Here is a 13,867-nt window from a genome sequence, read left to right on the forward strand (position 1 = left end):
GTGAGTTCAAGGCACTTCAGCTAATGCGTCACCTTTCAGAACAAGCGGTTGCAGCCGGTTTAGTCGAGCTGAAATGCTGCCCCCTGCATGAGGCTGGATCTTGCGTATTGCGCCTTTAAAGAAAATGTTCAGAAGCTGCTTTTTCAGGAAAGCAGGAAACAAATGTCTGTTCTTTTTTTTTTCAGGCTCTCCTCTAATCGGTGCTTTTTCATTTCCTTGTGAATTACTGGATCATTTTAGCTCCTAAATTGACTCCAAAGGGAAGAAATCATTTGGCACTGGAGGCGTTGATTCATTATGAAGGCTTCTGTAAAGCTGGTAGTCCCATATGTTCTGATGACACTTTTGATTAGCTGTTGTAGCTAAGATCAACCCTGTGTTATTCCAGGATGCTCAGTTATATTTGAAGTCCTTCCTCAATGTAATTCTGCTTCCATCTTTAATTTCTCTTCATCTCGATCTAAATCCAGCAACCAGGCTTTTAACATTCTTGTCATCAAATCATATTATAATCTGTTTTAAAAATGCTGACGTATCGTTTCATATCTCCCAACTAAACTCTGGAATACATTAGCCTATATTGTTTCAGAAACTTTTTAACTCTTTCACACTGAGCTGATCGTCTATGTGCAATCCCCCCTCCCCTCGCCTCTTCCTCTTTCAGGAAAACGCCCCAGCTCTCCGCGTGCAGCCTCCTCCTCCTCCTCCTCCTCCTCCTCCTCCAGTAGCAGCACTACAGCAGTATTACAGCGAGGTGCACGCGTCTCCGCCGCCACACTGTTCCGCGGGCTGCTGGAGGAGGGCGCTCCGGTGTAAAGTGGACTTGAGGGGAGGCTTCCTGCGTACCTTACCCGGTGCGGTAACACTCCTTCGCGACTGGGACGCGTATTTCTTTCTGCCGGTTCTCTCCGCGCGCCTGGCCGTCCGAGCGCGCGCACACCTCCACGCACCTGCCGTTTAACCCGAAGCCACGCGCCCACGGGCAGAGGGACATGTGGAGAGGCTTTCTGACCTCCGCTGCGTCCCGGCTGTTCCCCGCCAACCGCGCCTGGCTGGAAGGGTAGCCGCCGTGTCCCGAGGAGGATGCCGAACAGGTAAACACAGTCCTCCTTTTGACTTCTGGTTTGTTGAGTCCACACATTTAGCAAAAACAAAATGGGCAGAGGATGGGACACACATAAAAGATTAAATTTCACACCCACATAGTGTCCCAGTGGTGGCCATAATGAGTTTATAATGACCTTAAGGCACTTCTTTGACCGTGAAATGAGTGCAACATTCCTGTGGAGGGACTGGCAACGCTGCTGTTTTTTTCTTTCTTTTTTCTCTTTTTTTTTTGTCTTATCAGGATGGCAAAGTTTTTAAAATTCTTATTTTTTTTCACATGAATGATCAAGTTGCAGCTTTAGTACAGCAATCTTGAGTCCCCCCTGCTCTCTCGGTGATCAAACAGCATGCATTTTCCAAAGACAACAACATAAAAAAGCCCTGCATGCCAGTACATAAAGCACCTTTTTTCACTGGATGTTGACATTCCCTGCAGTTTAATTTCTGTTCCTGTTTTAACACCTTTCACTGGAACAGTTAGCTGTTCCAGACTCCCCTTCATGGTGTGGAGTTCAAAGAGGTCCACACATCCACCATCTCTCTACTTTCCCCCCGTGTTTGTGGCCGTCTCGTCCCGGGTTATTTATTATTGTCCCGGGCGACAGGTGCTATTTACGGTGGTGCTACTTGTCATCATCACTCCGCATTAACTCTCTAACAGGGTTTTTCTTATTAGTTAAGCGCTTGAAGCTCTGTGGCAGCCTGCGAGGAGGAAGATTGAAAGGACGTGTATTGAGCGATATTGGGTGTGTTGGATGAGCCGGTGCTTTGGTTTAATAACAGCCTGATGCTGCTGTATCCACCGTGTTTCGGGCTTCCACATGCATTGTTTGCAGACACAACAGCTCTGTGAGTGCTTTGAATAAAAACAGGGAATAAAGGCTTGGATCTAGAGGAAGAAGCAGCAGTTTCTATTTGTGTCATAACGTTCTTTGCACCTCCAGTCACTTTGTCTATCTGAGACTGTTCTTACTCTCCCAAAAGAGACGGCATTGGTTGTTTGGTCATTGGTGGTCTGAGCAACCTCTTGTGCTCATGTGAGTGATGACTGTTGTATCTGGGAAGCGTAAACGCAAGTAATGCGTCGTTGTCGTGTTTATTTTATCCCTATGATCTTCCTCGGACCTTAATCAAGTAGTTTCCTGAACTTTAATCATAGAGGTGGCATGAACAGTTAGATTTCTAAACGTCATATTCATGTTTGACCCTCATCATACCAACATAGCTAACATACAAGGACCACCGAATGAAGAAACTACTGTAAGAAACAGGCATTTAAGCAAAATGTTAACTGGTTTCTTCTCAAAACCCTATTCGTTATGTAATTAATGTCATCTGCAAAGAAGTTGATCCCAAGTGCAATCCAGATCTGTGCTTAACATCTTATTTACTCTGCTTTGGTTTAGATTTCAGTCATTTCGATTAAATATTATTTGTGTCTCATTTATGTTGAAACCCATCAGTCATTTTGACCCCAATGTAGATTGATTATAATAAACCCACAGCCATTTAAACTTCAACACCTTTTAAAAATATTATTTGTCTTTCAAAACAAAAGTATATTGAAACCTTGGTCTGTCAAAATAAAGGTTGAATACATGTCTCCACCCCTCTGATAGTGTGTGATACTTTAAATTAGGACAAACATGAACTCAATAAGTCATCCATTTAAACTGCATGGATGGAATTAAGTGCTTCTCACTGGGGCTCCCACAACCATAATACATTAGTGTTTTTTTAAAACGCACTAATTAAAACAGACAAACAATTATATGAAATCATTAGGAACAAATTGACAGACAAAGTAGGCTGAGGACACATTTACTGATATTATAAAGCACCTGTGAGATGCCAGAAATACAAAGGTAACTACGTTTTCTGTTCAGGGAATTGAGGAAAACAATTCCATCCAGTAAATGATGGCCCCATAAATGAAGTGCTACACTTTTATTTAATTATATTTTATTTCATGTCAAAGCAAATCACAGTGGAAATAATATTTTAGCTGTTTTCTCTTTTAACCTGATAAAATCATTTTATAGTTAAGTGCACAGTTGCTGTGGTTCAAGTATGAATGGTGTAAAATGGTACAAAACATTAGTTAGGTGCATTCAAAGTCAAAGTCTCTGTGGTTTTTCCAAATGACTTACTCTGCCTTTAAACCTGATCTGTCCCTTTAAATTAGCCTATATGACATGGATATGAGTTATTCTACTCTTCCCTTATTCTGTTTGCCTCTGTCATTGACAAATGATATACCTTGTATGTTTATGTCCCCTTTAAGTTGAGCTGCCAACAGAACAATATAATATTTGTATTTGAACCTGAAACAAATGGGTCTAAAAAAAAAAACTGGAAATCAATTTCAACCAAAAAGAGTTTGAAATGCCAATTTTTTTTAAAAAAATGAGAAGGCTATTGACAAACACAGAGTTTATCTCCTGAGCAATGTTTCACCTCACCCTAAAGGTGTCTTCTTCATCACGTGGCAGTATCACTCCGTGCATCACGGCCCTTGAATGTGGATCTCATCACTGGAGAACAGCAGATTCGTTTCTGAAGGTCTAATTTGAGCCACATCAGAGGTCATGATGGCACCCGGTTAGCAGCGGCACATTGTCCCCTTAACGACTCCTGTGGGCCGGGCTGCCGCGGACGTTGAGGGCCTGAAAGCGCTCTCGGGTTGACCTTCTTCGGCTGACAAACGGAGCACAGATGAAACAAGCGAGGCGTGCCCGGGAGGCTGCCAACTCCACTGAAACTGAAACCAAAGGAGAGGAGGAGCGAGTTAGTCAGTCTGATTTTACAGCAGCCTTCAATCTGGCTGCTCCTTCGCGGCGGAGCCAGCGATTACATTTCACTCACGTTCGCCTTTTGCAGAAGCGCTAATTGAATGCATCCAATATGCAGGAAAAGCCCTCCCTACTGTACCAACGTGACCTTTGTTACCGGTTCCCGACGACCTTTAGCGAGAGAGGTAGGCCCTCACGCCGGATCCGCGATGGTCAACCTGCTACGTCCAATCTGCTAAAACGTGTTGTGGTAGCGACGGTGTGGATTAATCTCTTGGCTTAGCAAGCAATTACGGAGGCAGGGGGTGAGGCGGGCACAGAGAGGGGAAGGGTGGATCTGTGGGATTGGAATCTGAGGATGGTGCAGAAATTTGTCAGCCCTCCACCCTGACACCCTTATCCAAGTCATCTTCTCTCAGGATGGTGATATACGGCAAAGGTGACCGTCATCGTTATTCACAGGCTGGTCCTCTCCTTCTTTCCCTTGGCATGCCTCCCTCCTGGGTCTGATCAAGTGTGTTCTATTATCCCGCTGTTATGATTTGTGGAGGTCCGTGGCACATAGCATCTGAAGGGCGGCGCGTCGCCGAGCCTCCCAAAACAATATCATAATCCACATCCATTAGCCATATGGGTTCCACTCCCCAGATTTGCTTGATGCAATTTCAGTGTCCCCCCCCACCGGAGAACGGAGCCACAGGGCAAGCCTGGGATTCATTTAATTAGAGGATTGTTTTTATTTTCCCTCTTCTGGTTTGAAGATCTTTCTCATGTAATATGTTTCCATTTAATATGTCTCCTGACTGAACGACCGGGCGATGAAGGAATCATTCAAGATTTATTTTTGATGGTTCTTTGTGAATCTATTTTCATCTCCCTACAAAACCACAGCCAATACGTTGAAGGCTCCGCTGCAGCCTCGCCTTCAACCGAAATGTAACAAAGCAATGGAAGCATGAATAAATCCCAATAGCTCTGTGTCAAATAAAAAGCTAGGATTTCGTAAATGTGAAGGTAGCATTGTACAATCGATTGTATGAAAATGCTTTTGAGGAATATAGTTGTGTAAAAATACACCATGTGAACTTATTTGCAGGAGCTTCTTCGTTTTCTCTCATCTTTACAAAGAATGTGTTTGTCGAGTCGTATTTAAAGGGAACGGATGCAAAGTTGAGTTGCGTGTTTTATGTTTTGTTTTCGCTTCAGTGCGAAACAATGAAATGCACTCGCTCTCCCTCTGCAGCGCTTGCATTATAAAGCCTCTGATTGAAGTCGCGCTGGTGTTTCGCCGGGATCCATATTTATTACCGCTGCTGTGTTTGCTGTGTAATTGACTTCTGAACACATAAATAACGAGTGGGTCTCTCATTGAGCGTCCATCCTCTCTCCTCCGTCTCACCTCCACCTCCCGGCCTCCACAAAGAGCACTACGTTTGAAACATGGAGCAAACAAAGCTGTGGTCCGGCCGGGTGTCTGGGAATAAAACATCCGATCTGCCTTCCAGCTGGGGAGATTGTTTATGGCTCTGTGTTGCCTAGTGGATTGACGCCAACACAGCTAAGGTGACAGGTTTAAATCCCATGGGGGGGCACTCATGCTTAAAATGTTAAAATGTAAGCTCTCAGGGTATCAGAGAGTGCCTGTGTTTAGTTAGCACTCTTATATCAGCTGTAGCAGGGTGTAAATTTAGAAGTCAGTAATAGAGTGACCAGTATCTGGCTTTTTGAGGCCGATATTAGGATAAGATTTTAAATACATTTAAGATATGTCTTCCAGTGTTTTTGTCATAAACATAAACCAAAAATTGGTTAATAAAATCTTGACTATGATATGAACTCTTCTGTAGTGGAAAAATATACTTCAATTGTAAATACAGTAAACATCAACGGATGTTAAAAACTGTAACCGCACGAGAACACAAATACAACACAAATACACCAAGATCATCAGCAGGAGGAGAGCTAGTTAATGTTAGCTGTTAGCAGCGCTAAATAACGGAGCTAACAGCTAATGTTGCATAGAGTTACATCACGATGCGGTCAAGCTCTGCTCAGTAAATTGGGCGAAGGTAAATTCTAGCTTTATCTTGACACGTTCAAATGTAAACGTAAAAACTTGTAAACCGATTGCATACAAGTGAAACTTGATTACGTACAGTTTCTTTCACATTAATATAGATATATGTGAGGGAATGATAACATTCTAACTTTCGAACGGTAGCTTTAAGCAGCTGAAAATTGGACGCACTGATGCCAAGATGTGTTTTTAAATAAAATATTTGAATAAAAATCCAATAAATAATTTCCTAATCATTTAAATTGTGTGGTTTTATGCAAATAACCACCATAGATGACAATAACAAAAATATAATATTGACAGTTTTTGGCGGTTTACACTGAGTTTGGGGCGGTTTAAATCATTGTTCGGGACACTGGTGAAAATGAAGTTTGTGTACATTGAGTTTACGTGCAGGGTATGACTAGACTGCTGTATTGATACAATAGAAGCATATCTGTCTGTCTGATTCGTGTGAGACAGACAGCGGGAAACTGACACCTCCAGTGTCGACGACCTTTAGACCTTTAGGAGTTCTGGGACCTCTTGCTTCCCCAGTTGGTAATCCAGCTTTGTATGTAAAATAACTCAAATCAACCAGGAATACAGATCAGTCTGATCAGTGGAGGCTCACTCTGTGCTCAGTCTGGCATCAAGTCTGATGCATTCAAGTTAGCATGCATGGACTTCGTTGCATTCTGGGCTATTTCATCACCATCATATGCCTGACTCACATTTCAACTCTTTCATTTCTGCCCGTCATGTCAGTTCTAAGCTAATTTGAAAAAAAGCAACCAGAGCGAGGAGACCGTGGGCAGAGATTTAAAACCTGCTGCTGTCCTCTGTCTGTGAGCTTGTTCATCCAGCTCACACAGCAACACAGACAGAAACGCAGAGAGGAACCGCTAGTTCTTTTTGATTATTCTCCCAACTTCCATGTCTCTGTACTTTCCCTCTCAGCGTTCACTCTGCTGCCGCTGCTGAAACGCCGCCAACGAAGACTTACCACTCAAGCTTTATTGACATGTGGACATAACACTGCCATTCTAAATGCAAAAAAAAAAAACCATTCATAATTGTATTCCCAGCAGTGAGCTGATTTACTCCGAATCCTTTCAGCAGAATATCTCTAACTAAATGGGAGGCGGGTTCATCCAATTTTGCGGGAAGTGCTTTCCCTCGGGGTCAATTCAGAGCCGGTGGGAAAACACGACAGAACGGAACTTCATTTCTGAAATTCACAGTTAAAAAAATACACGCTGAAGGATGATCAGTGTTTCCGAATAGAAACGCATCATGCAAACGAAAGGAAAAGCATATTGTGATGACCTCAAGTGTCAGGATTTGAGATCGCTCACATGTTGCTCTGGACACGTCCCGCTGCCGGTGCCTTTGTCTGCACGGAGCAGTGCCAGCCATCAGGGGCGTGATTCTTAATTCTCTGCAGCTATCTGCTGCCATCAATTAAAGCCTTTACGGGGAGGCGCTGTCAGAGTTACCATGGCAACCAAATGTCTTTGGCAGTGCATCGCATCCCCTGCAGGGCCGTGGATGGAGCGCTCGCAAAAAGTCTCACTGCGCAGTGCATTTTTAAAGATTCAGAAAGCTTGAGCGCCCGGGGACAGAAACAATAAGCGTGAAACACACCGCGGCGCGTTGGCAGACGGGGGCCGTCTGTGGATGAAGGCTCCTCCTCGGCTTCCCGGCTGCGGACGGGTTATCCAGGCGACTTTGAATGTTCGCTGATGGCTTTTGACAATTTGAGGGAGTAGCAAAAGTGTGGAGCAGGCAAAGAGGTAATAATTCACTGGCAGCGAGCCCAGGTTTCTACAGCAAACACTTACCTGCTCGCACACTTTTACAAGCCGCTGTAGGATTCTGTCAAATGAAAACGTCTGAGTTAACAACTTAGCATTTTTCCATAACACGCTTTATGGGCAGTCGTGACCTGAGTTCTTAAAAAAATATTTGGATTTAGTGGCGAGTTTTACATGAGTGTTAAATTGAAATGTCTCAGGGATTAGAGCCAGAGGAGGTCCTGGTCTCTGTGTTTGGTCTCAGAATTGAGAGGTTTTAGAGACTTGGAGGGAGTTTTATTCTACGATTAAATGTTATACAGAATGGCTCCAGTGTCTTCAGACTCAATATATTTGGATTTGAGTATCTTTAGGCCAACAAAGGGTTCAGTCCTTTTATTGTGGCAGTGTGAAGGCTTTGATGAAGCATATAGACTAGGTGAGTGTGACGCTCCCTATAGACTATTCATCTGTATGTAAGTCGATACTGTACATGGTCCATCATCTGATAAAAAATGAACGCTGAATAATTACAATACACTCAGATTCAGAGCCTGACTTCAGCTGCGAATACATTTTAATTTGGCTTAAATTCACTAGGATTCATCCTCTTAATTGTTTGAAACAATATTTAAAAAAAATATGATTTTGGGATCAGGTGGGGAAAACCGGGAAAAGTGAATTTTAGTGAATTGTGGTCCATTTAGATTCAAAAACACCATAAAGCAGGGGATGCTTTAGGGGCGGGGCTAGGTTGCTGCTCTGCTGCTTGTGTTCATCAGATCCACCCGTCGCTCCTCCACAGTCCAAATATGGTCACTTCCTTCCTGATAGCAAAACTTCCAAGATGGCGACAGCCAAATTGCCAACAAACCAACAGGCTTTTTGGGAGGGAGGGGCAGGAGGTCTAACAAAGCGTTTCAGAGAGAGGGTGAGAAGAGCTGCTGCAGCACAGCCTGATGGGAAAATAATGTGTTTTTGAGCATAAAGCATGTAAACACGTTCTCGTAGTAACCTGAATTACAAGTATGCACCAGAAAAAGGAGGAGCTTAGGTCCTCTTTAAATCAAAGCCCTCTCAAACGTGATTGGTTCTCCTAAATGCAAAGCCAGACTGCTTCTGATGCCAAAACTCTCAGACTTGGCATTCATATGCAGATGTGTGTAAATAAGTGATTATTTTGGTGGCGACCGTCCCGGCTGTGACGCTGTCAGCGGAGAGACGCTGATGATCAGTAATCTGAGTCTTCCTTAAAGTGAGAGAAGCCCAGCAGCCTCCTCCTGTCCAGCTGTGAGTTATGGCTCTCTATTATCTGATGGAGCACTTAGTCTCAAGCCCAGCCTTGTTGTCAAGTATTCTTTTCACTTACGCCCGATCGATAGCTGTTGCCGAGTGTTAATGATGAGTCATACTATTAAATGTGATGACCCCCGGCCGTATCCTATTACCTTGCTTTCTTGCACATGCGGACCCCTGTAATTAAGGAGGAAATGCAGTTGCACAAGCAGGCTGGAGCCAACACTCAATTAGAAAATAGCCTGAGCATGCACACCACCAAAGAAGAAATGTTGAGTGTAAAAGTTGTCGAGCTTTATTGGTTTCTGTCGCCAGCGGAGATTAATGTTTTTCTTTAAACTGATGCTGCGATAAAAAACTGCTGTACAAGTGGCAGGATAATCATTTACTGAAATTAACAGCCAGCGTCGGCCTTTTTAATTCATACTGTTGTCATTTGTCTGTGGAGTCCGGTGGGAACTGGGGAGTGGAGGATGGAATGAGCATGGCTCTGGTCGGACTGATGGTTTTTTCTCTTCTTTTTATCCTCATTAATAATGTAATGTGACAACGCAGGATGTGACAGCATTGCGTAATAAGAAAGGCGGCTATTATCTGTCTGTTGTAAAAATAAATCCATCCATCAATAAATAAACGTGACGGAGTAGATAAGTGATCTTTTTCGATTTTTATCAGCTTGATGTCAAAGGTCAGCGGATCCCGTTTCGATTGATTGTCACCGGGGACAATAAAAGCAGAGGATGGACACGTTTCTGCTGCTCGTTAGACGAGCTCGTCATTTCACAGCAAAGCTGAATTATTCACATAAGAGCGAATCAAACACTTTCACTGGAATTAGGGACGTGATGTGTGTTCTCCGCTGATGGAGAACCCACATGTTCTGTAAGGATTGATTTAATATGTTGTATTTGTTGTTGCAGTGAAGACAGGAAAAGATGAAACAGCATGGATTTAAAGTAGAGTTGAAACGGTGTTGCAAGAGTATGGATAGTACGATGCAAGATTTTATTAAAGAAAAACACAAAAAAACACTTGATTGTGGTACATTTCCATATTTTGGGATAAATATCATCACAAGTGACATTAAAAAGCTGTCTTGTTTTAAGTAAAAATTAGAGCCTGATTTAAAAAATACAGAATCCAAAAATCTATGTTTTATTTATTCTTTATTAATGCAGGGAGACTTAATGTTTTTTACTAAATAAATTCAAAATAAATGATAATTCATGCTGTATTCTTTTAAATCCGGCTCTATTTTCGTTTCTCAACAATGATCGTGAGCTAGAGAGCATTTTCAAGTCACTCGTGACAATATTTACAATTATCCCAATAACAGAAATTCACCACGATCAACTCTTTGTGAGGGATTTGTATCGTGATCCACGATCAAATCCTTTATCGCCCCGTCCCTTAACGTCAACACTTTGACCTCTTCCCATTCTGTTGATAGTGTTGTCCTGTATTAACAGCTCTAACATCAAACCACTATTTAAAAAAAATGAAATCGTAGAAAGACGTTATGATCAGAATATAGTTTTAGTCATTAAGAATATGTCCTGTTCATTGTCCTTTGTCTTTTTACTAGAGTAATTACATAAATCTTTATTATAATGACTTTTTCCCCAAAGTGTGCACTCATCAGAGCATAGCTTCACTGTGGCCTGAAAGGCAACGCAGATGAGTGAATGAAACCTGGTCAGCCCTCCCATCTGGAAGACAGCAGCTGGACAGTTAGAGGACATTTGGAGACGAGGCTTCCTCGTAGTGTAAAAGCTGCCCTCGCATTCTGAGACATGTTGGCACTTTTGTTTTCATGGGATCACTGATAGTACAGATAAACACCAGAGACATGGGATTAGAGAGAGCAGCCTGACCTGCAACACATGTCCCAGAGTCCAGAAACAACAGGTTTTCTTCTCAGCCACCAGGACCCCCAGACACCCGACACACACTGTCACTTTCAGCACCGCTGACTACAATCTGTTACAAGGCTCTACTAGTTATTGATGCCAACACTGTTTTCCAAATGTGAGGAGCTCCATTTCCGTCGAGCATTGCATTGTGGGACTATTCATCATGAAAGTCAGAATTGGGTTATTTTAGTGGCTGTATGCTGGCAAAGTTACAACAAGGAACTTTCCACTGTTTATGAAACAGTCTGTGTTATACAGACGCCTCTATATGACCTACATAAGTAAACTAGAGCTTCAGCTAGAAGATATTTCTATATAGTTAATAGCTGTCATCGGGTCCGATTCCCCGCAACATCACACAAAGCGATGTAAAGTTGTGACACTGGCTTCCCTGCCAGATGTGGGTCTCTGGTCTGCAGCCAGCAGACGCTACACAACCTCCAGTGAAGAATATCACAACATGCCTTGCTGCTGGGTGACTTGACGAGCTCACTGTCTCTCCAGAAGAAGGCAGTCGTCCAGGTTTATTGCAGTCTCAGGTCAGTCCCCCAACTCTGCATTCAGGGCTGCTTTTAAATGCTCAAAGGGATTTAATAAAGGACGTGTCAAAGGCCAAAACGGATGGAAAACTGGAAATCCTATTAATATTTAATATGTTCCACTGTGACGGAGCTGGGCTGAGACAGGTTTTTGTCAATTAGCTGTGTCATCTGTAATCATGAGCCGGTCCGCTCAGGCAGGAAGGCAGAACCCACAGCTCAGCAACAGCTCAACATTTTGTGCTTGAAAAGACTTGATCAAAAACAATTTACCATATGTATTAATTATTTATATGTATTTATAAAATATATGCATGCATAGTGTTTTTCTTTTGTAAAAGAGGACTCCTCTAAACGCACCTTTTGACTATAATTTTATAATCAATACCATTTAAATTTGCATTCAAACATGGGAGAACAATGTCCGACTGTAACGATGTGTTCAAATTCAAAATTTACAGTCAATCATCCCAACAGGCCACGGCGTTCTAACAGAGGGCGCTCTTAAAAGCTTGACCTATTGACGGCGTATTGACCTGTCTGTAAACAGAGCTAATGTACAAACATGGACGACGCTCCAGAGCCAAACTGTACGACTGAACGATCTTCATAAGCATCTGTAGGAGTTTCTCATCAGTTCGAAGCGATTTTTGAAAAATCTGCATGCAAGTTTTCATGTGATAAACAAAGAGCTGCTTTTCAAGGTTACAGTTTGCTGTAAGTAGGAGAGAGTGACTTGATGAATGTTTTTATTCAGAGAGGAACATTTTGACCCCTAATTTGAGTCTTTACAAAAACATCATAATTCACAGTTTTGATAAACAGGAGCCTAGTGATGCAATTATTGTTCACATCTATTCAGTATTTCTTCCTTTCCCTGAGTGTTCTTTGGAGAGAGAGAAAAACGTCAGCAACATTAAAACAATCCTCTTTTCAAAAATGCAGCTCTACAGTTTGTTTTCTGGATCCAAATCAAAAGAAACAAGACACAATAATAACATCAATTTGCAGCTTAAAAACCTTCAGTGGTGGAAACAGACTCAACATTATGCAACCTGGGAGAAATGGAATAGAGAAGCAGGTGGGAAATATTGCCATGTCCCCTCAGGACGACTTCCTCCTCACAGTACATGAAGATTTTTTTGTGTTTTTTTTTTTTGTCACAAGATAGAAGAGGTGGTTTCTAGTCAGGGTACAGAACATCCACTGGGATGTAACCTAGATGTTTTATCTGCACAGATCTGCTGCGATTCTTTCCATATCTCTGACTCCACGCTGTTGCTCTGTTGACCTTGGAGGGGGAAACAGACAGATCTATGTATTTTCCTGTGAAAAGGAATCCGCTACGAGCTCGGAGCGAGTTAGTTTGAGGTTGTGTTTGTTCACATTTACACGAGCACCCGGAGACTGTCTGCCTGGACCGAGCTGCTCCTGGGGAAGCTTTGCTTGTGCCGTTAGATCTCTGAGGCTGCAATTACGGGCCGAAGGAAACGCAGCTCGGCCACAGCTCTCATTCGTCACCGAGGTTCTGCTGAGTCCCCGCTTTCGATTTCCCCTCACCTGCACAAAGTACAGAAATGAACCTTCCCATCCGCTTTTTTTGCTCCTTCAGCACACACGTCTCACTTGATCACGCTGTGTTAAGTTACCGGCGAGTACGTCTACGATATAAATACACGTGATATTATGTGGAAGAAAAGCATCATTTTTCATGTGTGCCTGTGCGAACATGAAATAAAAACTCACACAGCTCCAGTCGTGTTCTCTCCACTTCCCAACACATGCATCTAAACCTTACTATTCACAATCAGACTGTATTTAAGACGGCGCCATCTTGTTATTTAGAACCAGGACGATACAAGAGGGTGGAGCCAAGTACGACCAAATGCTGAAAAATACATTTTTAGGATCAAAATGATACAATTAACTTTCATACACTGAAAACATTCTGTGAAAAAAGGTAGCCCCGCCCTAAAGCATCCACTGCTTTATGGTCTATTTGACTCTAAATGGATCATAATTGACTAAATAAACATCATGTTGTATTAAAGAAGACTTGAAACTACAGATTGAGATCATAAACTCATGTTTACAATGTTTACTGAGATAATAAATCAAGAGAGAAATAGGGTCATTTTCACAAAGACTCCATAGTCGCCCCCTGATGGCCAGCAGAAAGAATGCGCTCGTCTGGACTTGTGTGGACAAATTGCCTGTACAAATGCAGACATGATTCAAATAGTTTGTAAGCGGATGTTTTTGTTTGGACTTGTTCATCATTCAAGTCAGAAGTCAGTTCTATATTTGATAATGAAAGTCATTTTATTTCCGTTTGTTGCTGCGAAAAAAAGTTTGCCATTAGGTTGTA

General features: G+C 42.5%; 1 protein-coding gene across 1 annotated transcript in view; it reads left to right on the forward strand.

Moving 5' to 3' along the window:
* Nucleotides 1-761: 761 nt before the first annotated feature.
* The window catches only part of LOC311027005 (heparan sulfate glucosamine 3-O-sulfotransferase 5), a 72,931-nt gene continuing 59,825 nt past the window's right edge, over nucleotides 762-13,867 (forward strand). The window contains exon 1 of the mRNA XM_084030750.1: nucleotides 762-1,094. The gene's annotated coding sequence lies outside the window, so the exon portion shown is untranslated. The remainder of the gene's footprint in view (nucleotides 1,095-13,867) is intronic.

Source organism: Eutrigla gurnardus (assembly GCF_963514095.1).
Source record: "Eutrigla gurnardus genome assembly, chromosome: 16".
In the NCBI taxonomy this organism is placed as follows: Eukaryota; Metazoa; Chordata; class Actinopteri; order Perciformes; family Triglidae; genus Eutrigla; species Eutrigla gurnardus.